The 7010-nt window shown below is 45.6% G+C and overlaps 1 pseudogene across 1 annotated transcript; it reads left to right on the top strand.

Annotated features, from left to right (window-relative positions):
* The first annotated feature begins 3100 nt into the window (after positions 1 to 3100).
* On the top strand, positions 3101 to 3859 carry LOC149827969 (zinc finger A20 and AN1 domain-containing stress-associated protein 5 pseudogene; annotated as a pseudogene). The gene has a single exon (XR_016434588.1). The product of XR_016434588.1 is annotated as a zinc finger A20 and AN1 domain-containing stress-associated protein 5 pseudogene (transcript).
* The last annotated feature ends 3151 nt before the right edge of the window (positions 3860 to 7010 follow it).

The following is a 7010-nucleotide window of genomic DNA, read 5'->3' as shown; positions in this document are numbered from 1 at the left end:
TACGATCACACAACACTCCAGTTGCACTTTTTCATTTCATCCACCCAACCTTTATCCTATGATTTATATCTCCATCAATTTCTTCATAATTTTGAATGATAGATCCCAAATATTTGAAACAGTCATCCACTGATATTTCTTGCTCACCAAGCTTCACTACACTCCCATCACTACTTCGTTGCTTACTAAACCGACATTCCATATATTCTGTCTTACTTACTCAACTTAAAACCTCTTGCTTTCAATGCATGTCTCCATAATTCTAACTTAGCATTAACCCCAACTCTAGAATCATCAATCAAAACAATATCATCAGCAAACAACATACACCATGACACATTTTCTTGAATTGATCTCGTAAGCTCATCCATCACTATAGCAAATAGGAAAGGGCTTAATGCAGATCCTTGATGTAACCCAACCGTTATAGGAAAATTGGTTGTCACCCCTCCACAAGTGCGGACATTGGTTACTACTCCTTCGTACATATCTTTAATTATACTAATGTACTTGAGAGAAACACATTTCTTCATCATTGTCTACCAGAGAACATCCCTAGGTACTCTATCATATGCCTTCTCCAAATCAATAAAAATCATATGCAAATCTTTGTTCCTCTCTCTATATCTCTCAATAAGTTGTCTAAGAAGATGTATAGCTTCCATAGTTGATCTTTCAGGCATAAAACCAAAATGATTCTCCGATATCATGACAACCTTCCTCAACCTATACTCAATTACCCTCTCTCAAAGTTTCATAGTATGACTCATGAGTTTTATACTACAATAGTTTGTGCAATCTTGTACATCACCCTTATTCTTGTATAGAGGCACCAAAGTACCACTACAAAAAAAATGCTAATTTGCGACGGATTTTTTCCGTCGCAAAGTTGCGACGGATTAGCGGGAGAAAAATATTTGTCGATAACATTCGAATATTTGCAAAAGTAGCGACGAAAATATTTCCCTCGCTAAATCCGTCGCTACTTAGCGATGAATTAGCGACAAAAATTTTTCGTTGCCAAAACACTACAAAAAAATACTAATTAGCGACGGAATTAGCGAGGGAATTTTTCCGTCGCTAATTTTCGATTTAAACCATCCCGCCTGAGGCACGAAATTTTCCCTCCCTCCGTTTGATTTAAACCGCCCTTCCTCTGACGACGCGTAGCGGCCCTCTGAGCATCCTCCTCCTCCCGCTACCTCTCCCCCGCACCGTCCTCCTCCTCCCGGCGGTGCCCCTCACAGGTCTCCACCGTCCTACCTCTCCCTCGCCTGAGGCTCTCCGAGCGTGACTGGCGTCGGCCCCCGGACCGTCCTTCTCCTCCCGCTACCTCTCCTCCGCGTGCCATCCTCCTCCTCCCGGCGGTGCCCCTCGCCGGTCGCCACCGCCCGTCCTGCCTCTCCCTCGCCTGAGGCCTTCCGAACGTGATTGGCGTCGGCCCCCGGACTGTCCTCCTCCTCCCGCTACCTCTCCCCTGCGCCGTCCTCTTCCTATCGGTGGTGCCCCTCGCCGGTCTCCTCCTCCTCACGCTACCTCTCCCCCGCGCCATCCTCCTCCTCCCGGCGGTGTCCCTCGCCGGTCTCCACCGCCCGTCTTGCTTCTTCTTCGCCTGAGGTCGTCCGTCGTGATTGGCTCGCTGCGGGAGAGCGTCCAGACGCCGGAACCCGCCTGTGCAAAAAAATTTGCTTCCTGCCGGAGAACGCGCCGGCAGAGAGCAATTTTTTTTTATTTTTTTTAAAGAATTTAACGACGGATTAGCGACGGATATTATCCATCGCTAATTTAAAATAACGAAGGACTCGCGATGGATCATGTCCGTCGCTAATCCGTCGCAAATTAGCGACGACAGTAGCGACGGATAAGTTCTGTCACTACTTAGCGTCGAAAAATTCGCGATGAAAGTTATTCATCGCTAATCCGACGATAATCCGTCGCTAAACCGTTTAGCGACGGATTAGCGTCGGATTAGCAACGGATTTAGGTCGTCCCTAATCCACAGGTTTCTTGTAGTGTACTCTTCCTTCACTCATTAGACATCTTATTTATCCGCCAAATCTTGTTAAAAAGATTTGTCAACCATTCTAAACCTTTCTCACCTAAGCATTTTCAAGCCTCGATAGGTATACCATCTGGGTCAACTGCCCTTGTTGATTCCATTTTCTTCAAAGCCTCTGCAATTTTTTTCTTTTGAATCTTGCGCATGAAGTCATAATTCATTTCATGAAAAAGAATGAAGAAGTCTCCAAGATCCTGAGCATGACTTTCATTAAATAGCTTATCAAAATAATCTTTCTCTCTCTTTAATCTCCTCAACTTTCACTAAAGCCCTTTGTGTTTCATCTTTGATACATCTATATATATATATATATATATATATATATATATATATATATATATATAGAGAGAGAGAGATGACTAACTCCATAGGAAGGTGCCAGATCAAACCCTTATTGTGCACACGTGAGTTTGTAATTTTCAGAAATGGCCCACAAGAGGTAGGGTAGTTGTAGAGCTCCACTCACCACCTAGGTGGTATCCCATGTGATAAGAAGGGTCCTTTGTCAAGTGAAAGGCCCAGGATTAAATCCCTGTATTGCACCGGGCAGCTGTTGTTCAGGTAGGGGTTCGCCTAACTTAGGAATGGGAGTGAACCGGGGTGAGGGACAAGGTCTTTACCCCATTCCCGTCTCAAAATTTTGCCTTTCAACTCTGCCTCCATCCTTGCATGGGTTTTGATTTATGTCCTCCATTTCATGTCCAAACTGGGCGAGGGCCGTTTTCCCTAGGTCCACTAACCAAAAAAAAAAACAAAAGAAAAACGATAAAAAAAAGCGGTGGAGCCCCCACTCGGTGTTTCGCTTGCTTCGGATTCTTCGTCATAAAAACAAAAAGTAGAATTGACCAATGAAGGGCATTTTCGTAATTCTTGTGGGCGACGGAGAAGACTGCGTCGTGATACCGCGTGTCCCACCCATCTTCTCTCTCCCTCACCCCCCATTGCTGCCGACCAGGCCCCAGCAGATAAAGAGTCCCCCTTCCCTTCAATATTTATAAGAGCCCCCCTCCCCTCCCCTCCCCTCCCCTCCCTCATTACTACCTTGAAAGGAGAAAATCCCACAAACCCAATTCCCCGGAAATTGCTCCGGATTTTCCCAACACCCACAGCCAAAACCAAAACCGATCACTGAGAAATAGATGGCGCAGAGGGAGGCGGAGGAGACGGAGTTGAAGGTGCCGGAGGGCCTCGGCCTCCGCGCCAGAGATTGTGGCCTCGACACCACCTGCCGGATGAAGTGCTTCAACGCCGCCGAGATCCCCATCCCCTCCGACTCGTCCCACCGCCCTGCCTCCGTCCTGTCGCCCGTGGCGGCCGATGCGGGATCCACGCCGGAGCCGTCCCGTGGAGATCGACGCAAACGGCGGGTGTCTTCGCCGGAGGATGTTGGTCGCCGGCCGAACCGCTGTTTCGGGTGCAGAAAGAGGGTAGGGTTGACCGGATTCCGGTGCCGCTGCGGCGAGTTGTTCTGCGGGGAGCACAGGTACTCCGACAGGCACGTGTGCACGTTCGACTATAAGGCCACCGGTAGGGAGGAGATTGCGCGTGCGAACCCGGTGGTGAGGGCGGCTAAGATAATCAGGATCTGAGGGCACAACGGTGCAAAAAATTTGCTTGGGATGAATTAATTTAATGAAAAAAAAATAGTTTATCACAACTCACAAGCGCATGATTTCGTTTTTGTAGTATTTGGATATTATTGTTAGTTGAAATTATTAGCATTGATGGTTGTCGGTTGATGGTGTTTGGGACATGAGAACAAAGTGACAGTTATCATGAAATTAACAAACCTTTTGTGAACGGTATTGCTTTTTATTGGTGGTGATAATCCAGATGGAAGATGGAAAAGTTGTTGAGAGCAACTCAGATTTTATTCCGGTTTTCTAGAATTGAAAGCAGATTTCACGGGGTTGGGGTTTTGGCTTGACCCGAAACAAAGGTTCATCTGTTACAGAAATCTTTAAAAAGGAAAAAGAAATCAAACAAACGATGGGGTCTCCTAACCTTTAACAGTGTTTGGTAAATATTGGATTTCGATTTTTTTTCCATGCATGAATGACATACTTTGAAGAGAGAGTTTCCTGTCATTTTTTTTCATAGTTGAGTTTCCTGTCATTTACCAACCTCTTCCATTGAGAAAAATGAGAGTTCCCTGTCATTTTGTTTATTCATATAAATTAGTGCATATGAACAAAATCTAATTGCAAACCTTATATTATGTCGCAAGCTAAAATCAATATATGAGATAAATGACTGTTGCTGTTATCATGATATGAATGGATGATAATGGGGGCGGTGTGGTTGTTTCTCCAACACCAAATTTTTAATACCTTCTTTCCTTTATAACGTTGCTCTTGGTTTCATTGGAATGACGGGAGGTTTCTTTTTTTCTTATGAATTTCATTTTTAATGACATGGTGGATTAATTTATCTTGGAGTTTTTCTTCGTCATTAGAAACAAAAAAAAATGATTTCAATAACCCCAACTACACGGGTATGGTCTTTGAATAAGCAATTGGTTTGGGATTTAGATCAGGTCATTTGTGAAACGAGTTAAACACTCATCTGACGATCCTTAGCATTGAAATGAGTCCCAAGATGTTCACACGTGCCCCACCACTTTCTCGCACAGCAAAGGTTACCTGACAATCCTTACCATTGAAATTGAAATGAGTCCCAAGATACTCACACGTGCCCCACCACTTTCTCGCACAGCAAAGGCTAACGGCGTAACACCATTTTGGTCGATTCAAATTAGGGATGGCAGTGGACCGGGGTAAAGCGGGCCCCCGCCCCGCCTCGCCCCGTTTGGACCGGGGATGAAGGGTATGAAACAGGGATGGAGGCGGGGATGAAGGTTAAAATCCATCCCCGTTCGGGGGTGGAGGCAGGGATGGACGTGCACTTTTCCCTGCCCTGCCTCATCCCCGTTTGAACCGGGGATGGAGGACATGAAACAGGGATGAAGGCGGGGATGGAGGATAAAATCCATTCCCCGCCGGGGATGGAGGCGGGGGTGGAGGATAAAATCTTGAGGCGGGGCGGGGGTGGAGACCTTGTCCCTCGCCCCGCCATGCCCCACTGCCATCCCTAATTCAAATCAAAATAAAATAATAATAATAATAAAGCTGCAAAAAAAATATATTTTCATTTAACGACGAATCTAATTTATATTTTGAATTTTTTATTATTTGGATCTTTTATATTTGGATCATTTTAATATTTGGTTTATTTGTAATAGATATTAGATTATGTATTGGATCCAATATTTAGTTTTGATCAGATTAGAATAAGTTTCATCTTTGAGAGGGTTATCAGATTAGGAAGTCTACTTAATCAAGATTAGGAAGTGTCACCTATTTATAGATGAGGGAGCTTTGTAGATAAGAAGTTCAGTGTTGGATAATTGATTATTACTATTTTTGTTGAATTTATGCAAACTTTTTTAGTATTTTTGTTTTCTCTCGATTTTTGTGGGAAGGAGTACCCTAACATGGTTTTTCTTTGCGAATCGTGAACTTGATTTGCTTCAAAGTGGTATCAGAGCAAAACTTCAGTCTTGCCATGACACTAACGAAGTTCACAAGGTGAATTGACAAATAGCCAGAAAGATTGCATGATAACTTCTTTATCCGAGATAAGAAGCGATGTGCGTGGTGTGATTGACAAGGAAGATGATCAACATAATGATTTATAGATCTGCTTTGTTTGATAAAAAACTCATAGAGTTTATGCAGCATTCAGATAAAAAGATGCATAATCCAGGGGTGCTGCAATTATCCATCACACCCTTATCTCAATGTCTGACAGTGATAACCCCTCACTAGATGCGCGAGCAGTCATGCAGCTGGCGGGATGGCCACCTGACCTATTGCTTGGCCCCCTTCTCTGTATTAAATCGGGTGAGAGGCCACTTGATCCTCCCTTGCTTTCCAACACTGGTGAAGGAGAAGCCGGTGGCGAGAACCTATCTGGGGTTCGTCTGATGCCCAGATCCAGCCACCACGCATAGTCTGACTGTCATTCGCCAAACAATGTGGGCTAACTGGGTTCTGACAACCCACACCCACCAACGTTGATGGGTGAGGGCAGGAGGGTGTGTTCTGCCCCTCTTCCCTCCCTCTCTCTTTATTTCTCGATGGATACTGGTGGGACCCTGGTGATCTACCATCGGACAGGAATGGTCGGCGGTTGGCCAACCCACCAGTGGGGCAGGATCCCCCGTTGCCGGCGATAACTCAACCTGAGGGTTTTGTAAACCTTCTTCTCTCCTTTTCTTTGCCGACTTCGGCGAACACCAACAGAACCACCGGTGGCAAGTGTTCTGGTGATTCATCGCTAGACAAGACGGCCCGCCCAATGGATTTGGGGAGGGAGGGATGGTGCTACCCGCCGCTCCTCATTCTTCTTCTCTTGTAGGGCAGGGTCGAACCACCGGCGGACTGTCGTCCAGGACCAATCGATGGGGGCCAGACCCGCCAACGTTGACCCCTCCTCCAGTGACGGTAGGCAAGTGCCACTGCCTGTCAGGTTTCCTACAGGAAACCCACCCGTGGGTTCCTTCTCGTGAAAGAGGAACCGACCAAACTCATTCCATTGGCCGGTTCGGTATCGAAACTGGGTCCCAACCCAGCTTTGGGTACTTTGTGGTTGATTCCAGCCCGATTTTCACTACTTCTGTCCCAAGGCAGCCTGGTTCTGGATAATATGGGTCTGGTCCATGGTGTTCAGTCTTTGGATTAAGCTCACCCCCTTGTTTTGGAATGCATGGATAACAATATTTAGAGAGGTCCAGATCGTTTGTCCATTTGATCTATCAGTATCAAGACCCATATAACTACGGAAGGTTCAAGAAGAATATTTCAAGCTTTCAGATACATACCAAAACAATTTGAAGTACCCAGTTTGTGGACCTGCAACAATACCTATTTCGATATTGTAGGCCCATAAC

Source organism: Nuphar pumila, chromosome 10 (genome assembly GCF_984573655.1).
Source record: "Nuphar pumila chromosome 10, dmNupPumi1.hap1.1, whole genome shotgun sequence".
Lineage (NCBI taxonomy): Eukaryota > Viridiplantae > Streptophyta > Magnoliopsida > Nymphaeales > Nymphaeaceae > Nuphar > Nuphar pumila.
This window is presented reverse-complemented; position numbering and strand designations above follow the sequence as displayed.